The sequence below is a fragment of the Galleria mellonella genome, unplaced genomic scaffold, assembly GCF_026898425.1.
Source record: "Galleria mellonella isolate WM207_F2 unplaced genomic scaffold, CSIRO_AGI_GalMel_v1 utg165, whole genome shotgun sequence".
Lineage (NCBI taxonomy): Eukaryota > Metazoa > Arthropoda > Insecta > Lepidoptera > Pyralidae > Galleria > Galleria mellonella.
Window position 1 is genome coordinate 1708703 of NW_026442009.1, and position 15547 is coordinate 1724249.

Below are 15547 nucleotides of genomic sequence, written 5' to 3' on the forward strand. Positions count from 1 at the left end.
GTTTGCTCTGTAAAAAAACAGTGACTGCAGCGACTTGACTTATTGTAAAATTAATATGGAATTAACACGGATGTGAATCCTATAAATTTTGGCGAGAATTGAAAGGTCGAAGCAGCGAAGTCGAGGCTAAATGTACTCAAAAATATAGGTAAAATGAGATTTTCTTTTTGTTTAAATTGCTTATAAGTAATAATAAAATTGTAAATTATGTTTTAAAAATTTAGTCTATTCGTGTAATTTTTACGTAGTAAGCACAAGTTAAAATCTTCCGTAATTAACTTACATTGCAATTTAGGTCAACATAGATAATACTTACTTTAAAAAATATTTCGCATTTGTAAAAGTTTCTTCCGGCCATAGAATTTTATTAATATTATACCTAAATATAAAAACATGTAAAGATATTTAGATGTAAAGTAACCATTGTTTTATTAACCAATTAAATCGTTTAATTTTAACTGTGTTTTGTCCGTGAGGTCAGGGTATATTGATCAGAGTAAAAAATAAAAGTTTAATAATGGTTTAATGATTGAGCTATTAAGGCACCACGAGGTATTTTAAGTGGTAACAAACAAATTGACTTTTACATTTATATTATTAGAGAAGATTGTGTTATTATTGTTCAACTAGCTCTTAGATCTTTAGTATTAATCTATGTCAGTATTTTGACAAGGAAATTAAAAATTCATTTGCATTGTTTTAAATTTCCACTGGGAAATTAAATTAAAATAGAATCAACTGTAAAGAAGCCGCAAAGGATCTAAACATATAAATGTAAGTAACAAAATTTCATTAAAATCATTATTTAATTAAGAAATATGTATTAAACTTTACATTGTTTATTTATTATAAAAAAGATCAGTAATAAATGAATAAATCCTACTTCTAATAATATGATAAATATGAAAGTATAATTTTGCATTGATAATGTAACTCTTTTTGTTGTTGGCAATAAATGTTTTCTTTCTTCTTTCTTTCTTCTTCTTATATAAAAATGTTTTCATATTTGTATATTTAGATGTTTACTACGTGATCACACTTTAACGACTGAACAGATTAGAATACATTTTCAGTATAAAGATAGATGTAATACTTTTTTATTACAATTCGTGTGGGTAAAATCACGAGAAGGAGCTAGTAACAAATTATAATTAAAAATAATTATTTTTAATTGGAAATCTAAATTTTTATTTATGATACAGTTATTGTTATTTAAATAATGCAAAATGTCAAAAAATAACAATGAAGCCCAATAAAATATATAATAATAATATTTCATCAGAAAACACCTACTACTAAAACAATCGACATGGGCCATTAAGTTTTTTTGGCCAGTTCCATTTTTCCCTACCAACGTTTCCCCACAGGGGTTGGTGACGTGGTAAATTTGTAATGCATCCTTTTTCATAGTCGGTTAGACTCTCGACAAAGTCACTTACAGTTGATGAATGAAGGCGACCCGGGATCGGACGGGGTCGTATACTTTCAGACTTTAACAACAATGGATTATCTGTTGTTGATTGAAATATACCTAGTAATCTAGATGGCATCGAGTCGAAATCATTTGCGTCTTTTCTAGGGCAGTTTGCATTAAGAATAATAAGCATTTTTACACAATAAATACGAACAATAAAACTATAATAACTTTGTATAAATAACAAATATAATATTTAAAATATTCAAATTTTTATTTTTATTTTTCCAACTGTTAAGTTAGTCTAGAGGTGAAAATTTCTGTTACTAAGATTATTACATCAAAAAAGAAGATTTCTCTTTTCCTATAATATTATTTTTACACATTAATAGAATACGCGTCGCGAATAAATAACCAGACGTGCCACTGAATATTGACAACACAATTGTAGGATTGATTCGTTTAAGTTAAATAGATTGAACAAAGACTGAAAAAGTGCTTGAAAAAGTAAAAGTATAAAAAAACTTCCAAATAATGAACGCTACGTACTTGAACTAAATTGAGTTTGGGTTTGATTAAAATTGAAGCATATAATGTAAAAATGAAAGGGACTACTCGATTTCAAACTTTAAACCAGTGCAATGGATAAAATTGAAAAGTTTTCTTCAGATGTTCGAATATTTACCACAGTATTTTCACAGCTATTGATAAATAGACCCTAAAGTTTGTTGACATGTTTTGTTATCTTGGACGACTTTCATTTAATCTTAACGAATATAAATCTCTTGAGAATATACTCGTATTACATAATTTGTTTAATGCCTCTTATCGTAAGTAAATTTAGACGGACAGCTATAATAAATAAATTGCCCTAGACATACCATATAGACTTAGAGAGCTTTTTAAATTTAATATAACGGGATTAAAAAACATCGCAGCATATTAAATTAAATAATGGTTAAATTAACTACTTATTATGATCTAAAAATTGAACTACTGAACTGATTTTAATATAATTTCTATAGTACCAATCTGTAAGTATATCCTTTCAGATAAAAAAACTAATTGGTATAGAACTGACGAAGTCATGAGATAACAAAGATAAAAAAAATATAACCGAATCGAGAATCTCCTTCTTTTGAAGTTGGTTGGTTGCAAATGTTAATTATCAAGTACATAATCAATATTGTTACAAGAAATACAATACTTTATTTATACAAAATAATAATACACTAAGTACGATATGATATCTTATTAACAAGCGAGAGAATATATATCATAATACCTACACTCGTCGAAGATATAGTAAATTTAATGAATATTATACATAATAATATATTATGTAATCATATTTTAATTGAGGTGGAATAGGTTGACTACCACCTTACATAATATTAGGTTTAATATTTAATAACTACAGTCTCTACAATTATTTATTTATTACATTAATAACAGACAATAGAGACAATAGCAGAGAAAAAAACAATATGGATAAAAATGGCGTTTGAATATAAATAATGCGTCTACTGGAATATAAATAATTAAAAATATAAAAGTGTAAAAAGTTAATATTATATAAATGAATAAAGAAGAATATAAGATAAAAGTGTATTTTAATCATTTGAGTGACAAGCTGATACAACATTTGCTTAGCATACCACCAATCAAACGATACATAATAAATAGTAAGTATATCTGAATTATAAAGTAAAATGACAAATGTTCCTAGTTATTTTTAAATCACATTTGCTTATGCATTTTATTAAGATATAGACGCTTCGTATCTTATTATAGAAGGCACATTTATAGGTAGAGTAAATATTTAACGACTTCTGTGACCCACAGCGTTACCGAGGTCATCAACTTTTCCATTTGAAAACTAAACCCATTTATTCCCTCCCCTAATGTAAATTGCAGTAGCTTTTGTAATTTATTAGAATACATTACTCAAATACATAGTAATGTAGGTATAACGTTTGAAGTCTACTGATTAAGCATTATTTTATTTAGTCCCGCCACTGTTATCAACTGATTAACTGAAAGACTGGTGTAAGATTTTATACACATGTCATCTGCATAGATATTTGTATTCCACTTCTCTTTTTGATATCAAATAACTTTGTACATAGATGTGTGAATGGAATATGGTAAAGTTATGGAAGAATAATTTTCACAATCAAGTTTTACTATCATGAGTAACACACAGTATTATTCTATGATGTTCATGCTTTTATATTTCATATGTAGAACAATCTTAAAATTAAATATAAAAGTTAAATAAGGTTGAAACAAGAAATTCTTAGAAACAATGTTGATACCTACTAGAGTAGAAGATCGCCGAAATATTCAAACCGAGAAATTTGTCAACAATTCTATATTTCCCTGACAATTAATTATTATCTCATTTAATTTTGTTTTAAATTAAATTATTGAATTGAACACTTGTAAAAACGATCATGTATATCATCAGTTTTACACGTGCTCATTTCACGTGTAAGTAATTATAACGAACCATAGGAACATGTTTACTATAGATGAACATTGTAAAGTTAAGCTTATGAGATATTTGTCTTAATGAGAGGTGTTTCGGTTACTGACTGAAGTATGTGATGAGACTTAATTAACATAGATTAATTTCAAAGAAATTTCAGTGAATTATAAGAAAGTATCATAGGTGTTATATAAACGGATCAAGTATTATAGTTATATGTTATATTATGTATATTAAAAAACATTTAGATGGGTATAAAATATAATGTTATACACGGATCATTAAAGTTGTATTATAGATTATTGAGCTTTTATGCAACATTCAAAAAAATAAATATTTGTAGAATGGTGAGTTGGCTTATAATTTTTTTTATGTAACTTTGCATGACAAATAAGCCGATGGTCTAACTAATGGAGAGTAGTAACCATGGTCCATATATATAAAAAGTACTATGGGTTTATTTGTTTCTTTTTTTGTTTTTGATTGTGTGAGTTTTGGATAGATAATTAACGAAACAACTAACTTTTTATATGTACATATGATACAAAAGTTATCTACAACAAAAAATATACAGGAAATAAAATAGAAAAATAAGAATTATGAAATAAGGAGTGTAAAAGACAAGCGATCGCGATAGAGTGTATGCAAGAAGAAACCTCCCTGTTATGTCTGTACGGCCCGTCTGTATGAAAAAGAGGAAATGTCTATGTACAATTTAATTAACCTACTTGATGGCTAGTCCTGAGGACTAAGATGCGTTATGTTTTCGTATTCTGAACTTTCATTGTTATATTCTCTCTAATCGATACACAGTCATGTAAACTAAACAGACTGATTTATTAAATATATTTAAAAATGAAACTTTAATAAATCCTTATTTCTAATATATAGAGGTTATAACAATAGATGTAAATTTTTTATGGAGAAGAATCTTAACCATCATACATATGTATATATAAAAAAATATTAGTTTGCAATAGATAGGCATTCAATACATTTTTGGTCGGCATATTAGTATAATAATAACAAATAATGAAAATAGAAAATCTCAGGAAACCTAATATATACATAGACCGGCCTTGTAACGGTAATACGGAAATGGGTGATTATCTTTTTTTCGTTAATAAAATCCCAACGAACCTAAACCATATATAGATATTAAAATATATACTAACGACATCTGTTTATTGAAATCCAATATATAGCTACGTAACGATAGCGTCCACAACCGATATTACCCATTTCACAGATAATATAATACTATAATAAGCTTGAGGTGTCTATTGTAATTTTATAGATTACATTTCAAATATCTAATATTATATATACGCTGTCTGTAGTTTCCAAATGTCGGATAAATGCTACCAAACTAGTTTATTTCAAAGAAATGATATTTTGCACAGAAAAATTCCTTATATATGTATATCATTATAGGTTTTGGAAAAGAGTTACTCAGAATTTGCATATAAAATCGCAGCAAACAGTTAATAGAATGATAATGTTTATGTATTGATACATTTTATAGATTGCTAAATTATAATTACACGGTGCAGACTTTTTAATTATTATTTATCACAACCATTTAATATCATAAATTTCATAAACTTGAGAAGATAAAACATTTTTTACATTTTATTAATAAGTAGTAACTAAGTACATTTTTTATACAACTTAGAATGGCAAACAAGCTGACCGTAACCGTCGCCTATAGACATGAGCAGTACCATGGACATAACAGAGTATACTGTTTCGCCCATGATACCCCCCATGCGTTGCCATTCCTGAGGACTCAGGTGTTATTCCTCTGTGCCCAGTAAATTCACGCCATATCCCACCCTTCAAACCGAAACAAAGCCAGCCATTACATTAAAAATTTAGGTTACTAGGTATACTAATGATGTACACAATCCTATAAAAATATTTTTTTAATACGAGTATATACCTCTCTATATAGTGAGGTATATATTTTGCAAGTAAGAAGTCCGATTTCAGTCAGCTTATTTAAAAATAGATTTTTCAGATCGGAGTAGACTGGACAGTATTTTGCCTTATCGATTCCAGTATGAGGATGTTTGGTTCTCACACTTACATATCTAGAGCTAATTAGTACGATTGTGTGATATTTGTTTATGATTATTATATAAGTAAATATCAGTAATATGAGTTATTAGCTTTTATTAAATAAATCTACCACTAATGGTAAATATAGACAAGAAATAACCATTTTTTCATTCCCGAAGCGTGAAATAAACGACACTGAAGTAAACGTTGAAGGTGACATGAAAAATTGTAAGACATTACAAAGACGATATATTTTAAAAGGTTCTAATGTGAAAAACTCAAACGCGGAGTGTAAACGTGGAATAAAATTAATACCAGATTTATGTTACATAATTATTTTTATTAATAACTAAAACAAATTCAATATAAGTAACTGCCAAAATATCGTACGTTCATAATTTTATGATGTCCTTGACCACATATAATTTGTCTGTAGTGATGATTTTAAATGATAGATAAAAGTCGTCATTATCAACATTTTGCCTTAATTGTCCATTGCTGAAAGTATACCGTGCTCATAGACTGCCATAAGGAACCATCCTGAGTCACTTGCAAGTGATTAAACATTATAGAATCATCGTTATCAATATCCTTCACTTTCTGTTATACTGTATCCTTGATGCAATGTAACATGTCGGTATTTGTTGATAATTGCAATCTATTTATAACAAACATAATTTGGCAAAAAATGATCAATGTTTTATTTTTGTTTATGGATGGATTTATAAATAAATATTTCCAATAAGTTAAGTTTATGTTAAAGCAGTGATGAAATTATACAGAGTTTATAAAAACATTAATAATAAAATACAGTGAATAGTTTTTTTTTTTTAAATGGGTGATAATGGTATGGTAACCCCGTCTGCGCTATCGGTATACACTTGCGGGGCACCAGTGATAGATGACTGATGAGGATGAAAACAGGTCAGTCAGCCATCGTGATATATTCAACTAGAATTAGCCACGATGGTTTCCAGGGGGAACTGCCTGGAGGTCGTCCTGACATTGGGTATATTGCTAGTAATGGGGCTATTTGACCCCACTGCTAACAATCCCTTTCCCCCCTACAGTTAATAGTTATACAGGTAATATAGGTAGTTTTACAAAAATACATAGCGCAACTGTTCTTTTTTTTAGGAACACAACTATAATACTTATAATTGTTAATACCTTTACAGATTCATCAATGCCTAAGTTGATAAATTAAAAAATTGTAACTGTTACTTAGTGATGTTATGGTTAGAAGTTTAAGAAAAACAAATCCACCGTAGTAAAGTAATCATGTTAATAGCGGAATGTGTATAAACACATATTTAAACACAGATGTGGTTTGATGAATGTTATAAGTACTTTTAGAACAACAAGGCATCCTCCCAACAACTTTTATGTGTAACAGACTAAGTGTAGGTTTTTTCAAACTAAAACGTCGCAGATGTTGCTCCTACCTTATAAAGTTTCATTTTCTGTCTTTGTTCTCTTTTGTGTTAGTAATAATCGTAAAAATAACAATATGTGCACAGTAACACGCAATTTTGCTCTTCGTTCGCTTTGAAACGTTTGGAACATTATTAAACTCATAAATAACAATAACCTAAACGATATAAAAAAAAATAACCTGAACGATTTAAAAAAAAGCTTATTGTAATACATGTCCAATGACCGTTCAGGTTATGGAATGAGTTCCCTGTCGAGGTTTTTCCAAAAGACTACAGCATAGGATTCTTTAAAAACAGGGTAAAGAATTTGTTAAGGGTCAGCAATGTGCATGTAATGCTCCTGGTATTGAAGGCATTCATAGGCTATAGTAACCGCTTACCATCTGGTGGACCGTATGCTTTGACAACTCGATGGTATCAACAAACATATTTTTTCATGACTTTAATATTATTTTACAATTTATATAACGTTATTTACGTATAAATTGTGCAATAACAGTTTAAATGTCGTTAAATTAATATCTCACAGAACTAAAATAAAAGAACAAAGTATTAATTAAGATTGAGGCGGCATTGGTTTCATAAAAATAATAAAACTCATATACGGCCATCTTGATATCACTGTTGAAAATTGGCATTCGTTTAATTTTAAAATTGATAGTAAAAATTTAAAATAAAGGAATGCCAATTTTCGGTACAACAAAATTTTCAATAAATATGTCTACTCTCATTTTTATTACCGTTCATCTTTGGATATAAATATTAAAATAAAAAAAAATACAGATAATTTCGTTGTACACTTATTAAAAACAACTAATCATGTAAAAGACTTACGTAGGTAATTATATTTAGATTCATTCTTGGCCAGTAATTTTATTTAATTTCGATTAATAAAACAGACGTATAAAGGGAGAAGGATCAACGAATAATGCCTCTTGAAATTACTCGCCGAGATCACCGAATACTTAATAGTACTTACTAAGATTTAAACGTGTTTTCTCCCTTATAATTAGGAACACCTGTTGTCAGGAATGTTAATTAAGTACGGTTGCTTAATTATCGCATTCTATTCATGTTTCAGCTACATTTTTTTAAGAAAATAAATAATTTTGTTGTTAACAGCTTTATTTATTGGGTGGTTTCACTTATTGTTTTTAAGCCAAGTTATAATTACAATGTAAATAAAATTTTTAAATATATTCATATTTGCTAAACATTATTATTTTATTATACATTGTTCATAAATAAAATATTTTCGTACATAAGTACCTATAACAAATAATTATATCTATACTTATAAACTATTTGTCCTGATTGACAATACACACATACATACGTACGTATGTATGCACGCACGTATTTGTGTACGCACCCACACGCACACATGCTAATATTTATAAAATAAGCATTTGCTTCTGAAAGGATTCAAAAATTTCAAGTTAAAGAAGAACACTACACGAAGCCTGTAAAGCCGCAGGCAACAGCTAGTTTATATAAAACTAAAAAAATAAAAATATATTCACTTGTACTATCTACTACTATCTCGGACACTCAAGTCCTAAAAAGAACTTGTCCATGAGTTTAATGTGTAACTAGCAATCATTGCCTTCAACAGTATGGCTAATCAACTATTTTTATACATACAATATTTGTCATGATTGAAATTTCCATATTATTTTACATAAAAATTTTATATATACATTGAATTTTATTATTGGTAACGATCAAACGATATTTCGTATCAATCTTCTGTTCACGATTCGCACTTTTATTAGAATACCATGTTTTACATAGTTCATCAAACTTTGTTTGATGTTTCACACTTCACAATAATTTGTTTTAATTCAAATCAAAGACACGTACGGAGATGTTATTTTAACATTGTTACATTAATAACAGTTGAGCTGCATGCTTGTTTGCCCCCTGTGTTATAAAAAAAATCAGATAACAGAAAGATTACACATACTATGTTATAATAAAATAAGAGACGATTAAGAGAAATTAATGGTCGAGGGATGAGCAGCAGCGTCTTTCTTAAAACATCATCAAAACTTAAATACGATTGTCCACACGTCTTCCAAGCGTGGCAACTAACGGCAAAACCTCTCAGCAGTAGACAGTTAAGGGCAGTATCATCATGCTATAAAAAAAACCAAACAATAAACAATTGGCACAAAGCGAGCTTTTATTTTCTTATTAATAGGAACTCCCAGATCCTAAATTAGATTTGTTTGAGAGTCGATCTCAAAGGTAAGACATTTGTTAGTGTTAAGCCACAATTAATACATAATTAGAAAATGTATATATTTATAGCTTAGTAGCACTAATGTGTAAATTGAGAATACATACCAATTGCACAAATAGAATTTTCAGGATTACAAAAGAAATAAAGAATATCGATCTATATTTAGAAAATTTGTTAGATTCTGTCTTCATAACAAATCCTTTGCAGTATAAACAGAGATTAATAAGTTATAAATAACCATAATACATGGTACATAGATAATTGTTTCAGTAATGATCTGTTTAATAAAAAAAAAAGTTGATATTACAAAGTTTCAAAAACCTGACTGTTAAATTGTTCAAATTTTAAACAATTTACTATTTGTTATTATAGAGCTTTCCGTTCACAAATAAATGACTTCGATGACACAGTATATACAAGGTTTTCCTACTAGTCCATCAACGGACATCTCATTTCTAGGTTAAGTAAAGCATTTTAAATTGTTATGTACGGGTGGGATATGCCAAATATGTTAGATCACTAGTTGTTTCTTATACTGTACCGATGAGACCTCAAGCTGTTTATGCTATATGTTGCGCCATAGATCCAGATATACATACAATCTAAAAACAAAGCCTCTATTTCTTTGGAAATCGAATAAATAATGGATTATGAATCACCATTTCTTTAATAATACTTACAGATCAGAGTAGTATTAAATTTTAAATGGAATTATTTTTCACTGAAAAAGAGAGCAAGTTACGAAATACTGCAAGTGAAAGAATATGGAAATTCGGTGTTATTAATCAACTGGAATTTTTGTTGTAATCGAATTCATTCATTTAAATGTTTCTTTTTAATAAAAGGGACAACAGGAGACTTAAAAGTTGATTTATTAATGTTGATTTCTTTGAAGGGGAAGTTATTTGTCAAACTATGTGTCTCTATTTCAAAATAAATTTGTGAAAATATAAACAAACGAATAATTTACCTGCCCACAAGACAGTTTATTAATGTTTAATAACAGTAATAAAAGTAATAGGTATACATAAAAATAGATTAATTGATTGAACCTTTTGATTTATTACTAATTTCACATAATAGAAACATGTTGCCACTGTAAAATATAGTGGCATTCGCTTTTTTGTTTAAATTCATAGCTTAGGCTCATAGTATAATTAAATGAATTTTGCTTGTCGGATTTTGATGAAATGTGTGAACAGTATTTAAATATATATATATATATATATATATATATATATATATATATATATATATATATATATATATATATATATATATATATATATATATATATATATATATATATATACATATATATACCATCCTTTTTATATAATACAGTTATTTGTAATTGTATATAGAGAGTGTTTCTGTGATAAGTTCAATATAATTTGGTTACCTTTTCATTAAATTCTATTAAACAGGCTATAGGTACTCATCATTCAATGTATTTGTATATGAAACACTTATTTATAATAATTCAAGCATAGCATAGATATCTAGGAATAGATGTAAATTTGTTGTGATAATATAGGTACGTAATTGAAACATCTACCCAAATACATCTACTGTTCTGTATCAAATCGTAGTAAAAGCTTATACATATCAGAGTGTTAGTAACGATTATTACGATCTCCTCTCCTTAAGAGGGGAGATGTGAATTTTCTAAAAATTTAAATAATAATAATAAATACTGTATAATAATAATAGAAATAATACCCGTAAATTTACATCGCAAAACTGTTTCTAAACATTTAGTAGATCTCAATAAGGTATTACAAATCATAGTGCTTACATACACTCAAAGAAAGTTAATTTTGTAGATGTAGATACATATTTAAAGGGTTTTACATATATGGAATTCCCTAGATATTGCAGATGTGGGGTGAATACTAAATGAAGGTTACCGGCAAGATTTGATTTTTATTACGATTGATGACATTTTGTGATTCCATTATTTAATTTACCGTGTCGGTTTCGACATTCAACAGGCCACTCTTTCCATTCCCGTGGGTGTCGTAGGAGGCTACTAAGGGAACATAATGGTCGAGAGATAGACAGCAACGTCTCTCTTAAACCTGTATCAAAGCCTAACTGTGATTGCTAACCTGCTTGCCAAGCGTGACAACTACTGGCAAAACCCCCCAATCCAAACCCCCCCAAAGCCTGTGTTCAACAGTGGACAATTAACGACTGATGTCATGATGATTATAAATGTAATCGCTTTCTTTCTGTGGTTTTTTTTCTTAAAAATACAAAATGTAATTTATAATTACACATATTTTTAAAGTAGGCTTTTATTTATTTATAGACCAAATATTGTATTTATTTTAAGTTAATCGAGTACTTATGCACATAATTAAAGAGAAATTAATTAAACAAAATCTCTACATTATCATAAAATTAGAGAGAAATACGAAAAGGTTTTTCATGTTTCGTGTTATGTTAATACTTTCTAAATATAGAAGCAATTAAAACAACATTATATATTATATTATCATTTCTTAGGAAATAAACAATGTTATAAATATTGCAATTAAACCTAGAATAATAAGAAGATTAATAACATATTCGGTTTGAAGGGATATGGCGTTAATTTACAGGGTACAGAGGAATAACATCTGAGTCCTCAGGAATGGCAACGCATGGGAGGTATCATGATACCTCCCATGCGTTGCCGTTCCTGAACATTCCATGGACGAAACAGTATACTCTGTTATGTCCATGGTACTGCTCATGTCTATAGGCGACATTTACCACTTTCCATCAGGTGGGCCGTCAGCTTGTTTGCCATTTTAAGTTGTATAAAAAAATATTATTTTTTAATTTATATTTAATATATTGAGATTTTTTTCTCAGTACCTATATTATGTTATATTCAAATGACTTCCAAAATCTTCAATGTATTTTACAGGCACAACAAATGAAGAAAAAGAAATATATACAGAAAAATCAACTGAGAGGTAGTCTGCATGTGCGTGACCTATAGCCAAATTTATTTTAATAAAATTCCGGTAGAAAATACTATTATAAATTTCATTAATAAAAATACTACCAAAATTAGCTAACAAAATGTCCAACAGAATCTCTAATTAACCTTACAAAAACGATTACAAAGATGAAGAATCATTTAGAGGTACTAATTAGAGAAGCTTTTCTTTTTGCGACACTATAATGAATAGTATTATAAGTGAGTTCAAAGCTTTCTGAACTTTTAATTACTTGCTACATACCAGGAATGTTGTGAAAGTTTAAAACCGACACTGTGACATGAAATATATAACAAGTTTCAAGTCTTACGACTGGGTTTGTAGTCGGCAAATAGAGTAATTTGCAAGTACTGCCTTGCTCGTGTTTCTGCAAAGTAACTCTTCTGTCCATATTTTGGTTTGAATGTGGGATCTGGCAGTGAAATAACAAAGCAATAGAGGAATTAAATCTTAGTTTTTAGGAATGGCAACTCATGAGAAGTACCGTGGGGACCATTTCTGTAAGGTCGGTAATTTCTATTACATTGTTTGCTTTTCGCAAACAAAAAAAAATCAATGAATAAAAAAAGTAATTTTTTAAACTATACATCAGTTGTTTACTCTGTTTATTGAATATCTAGTATGGATATAATAATAGATAATATCATAAAAAATACTCAAAAAGCTTGTAATTATGTTTAATTAAATAAAAAATGTTTTGTTTTTGAGACCTTGGAAAATTTTATTAAACAGAAAAAAACTTGTATTGTAATGTACAGAGAACTTTAATTTCGCGAATACTTACATGATATAACTTGGCATGCCGCCACCGCAAAGTATTTCAGAAATAGAATAATGCAATACAATGTGTTGTGTTAAATAATATTTCCCTCTCTTTGTTTTCTTGCTGCATTTTTGTGGTCTACTTCTTTAATCAAAGTTCGTGAAGATTATTAAATGTTTTTATATTTGTTATTCAATTATGTAAATTCAATTACTGCATGTACTTGGTTCATTTGTTGGATATTTATATTAAACTAGTTGTTTACCCGCTATTTCGTACACGTGGAATTCGGAAACAGGAAAACTAATCTACTAACAATGAAGTAACACACTTTTAGATAACGTATCAAAATAAACCACTGTATAATTCGCATCCAAAATCAAACAGACAGAAAGACAAAACTTTCCAAAAATACTGTTTCGACATGTATTGGTTCAAGCAAGTTTTCTAAACACCACGTTAATTTTTCTTAAATATTTCCTGTATATAGAAATAATATAGTTACTATATTATTATATTAGTAAGAAGTAAGATTTAGGTTATTAATAACATATATTTACAGGTAGATTGACATATCTACCTATATATATCCCATAGAGGTACCTCCTGAATTCCAACGGTAATTTTAACTGACCTGATTTCGCCTTCACCTGTCATGATTCACGGATACTCCATCAGTTTATACCTACCAATAGCACAGGCAATTGGTATATACTGAGTCAGTGAACCAGAACTGTCTGGAAACGAAAATAACTATTTAATGTTTTTAATTATCATAAATATAATCTAATTTGGACATAGAATACAAAAAAAAGTAATTGATGAATTGGCATTGGATAGGAAGTTACTTGTTTTATGTGGACGAAGCTACGAGAAACACTTAGGTATCTATAGTTTTACAATAAAAACTAAATAGAAATTCCGAGAGTTCACCCATATAAAACCCAATATCTGTCGTTCCTGTGGATATTTACAAGATACCTTGGTGAATGCCAAGGTCACATATGTACAGGTCACGTAGGTTTTCCTACGTGCAAAATTCCGTATTTCTATATCATGCCGACATGGATGCACATTGACAGATCATTTAATAAGTTTTTCTTTGTATATTCTGATTAACTCTCGTGTTTTTTATGCAATTTAGAATGGCAAATAAGCTAGTTGCTCAACTAATAGAAAGTCACACAGTATCATGGAAGTCACACGATATTACATGTGTTGTCATTCCTAAAAACTATGTTAAACCTCTGTAATAGAAAACCTACTTTATGGCTTCAAATTCACGTAAACAAATTTCGCTATTAGTATTTATAATAAGTAAGAATCTCGTCTCTTTTCAACTTGTAGATGGTCATGTATTTTAAATTTTACCAACCAAGCTCAAGGGATTGCGTAGTTCAAGTTTATGGCCTCTAGGCGACATTTGATTAAAGAGATTGTTTACTTAAAATTTTATGATATTAAAAAGAAAAACTAATAAACACACCACTTTAGATGGCGTATCAAGGCAAAAGATATAAAAAAATTTAAGTTAGATCTTCAGGTAAACAACTACATAAATCGCATACAATTTGGTATGATAAATGGCTCCCAATCCGAATTGATATGCACAATCTCTCCACTCTTTATAATATACTTAATAATCCCAACTCTCTATCTTATCTCCGCTCTCAGTTTCGAATCCTGTCCACACCCTCACGTCCCAGGCGTACTTGCCTGGCCCAGACCAATTATTTATTTTCTCTGTAACTGCACTGGGTTGGCTGAAAGAGATCTCTTTTAGAGATAAGCCCATCCTTGCTAACAAGTTGTTAAACTAATCGCTGTATCTTTTGTTCAAGTGCAATAAAGAATATATATAAGAAGGAAGAAAAAAATATTTACTATTATTTATGTAGGTATATAAATCATAACGAACTGCTAGGAATTTTCACGTAATTTATATCTTTTAAAGCATCAACCACCATAACTTTGAAACTGAATCTATCTATTGTATTATAAATCTATTACCATCGTCAAAATGACCAAAGTTTTAGCATAATTAAAAATTTTCTTAATGATTAAAATATAAATGTAATAAATTAGTTAAATTAGTGATCATGTATTTTTATATATATGTTAGTGCAATCATCAAAGGAATATAA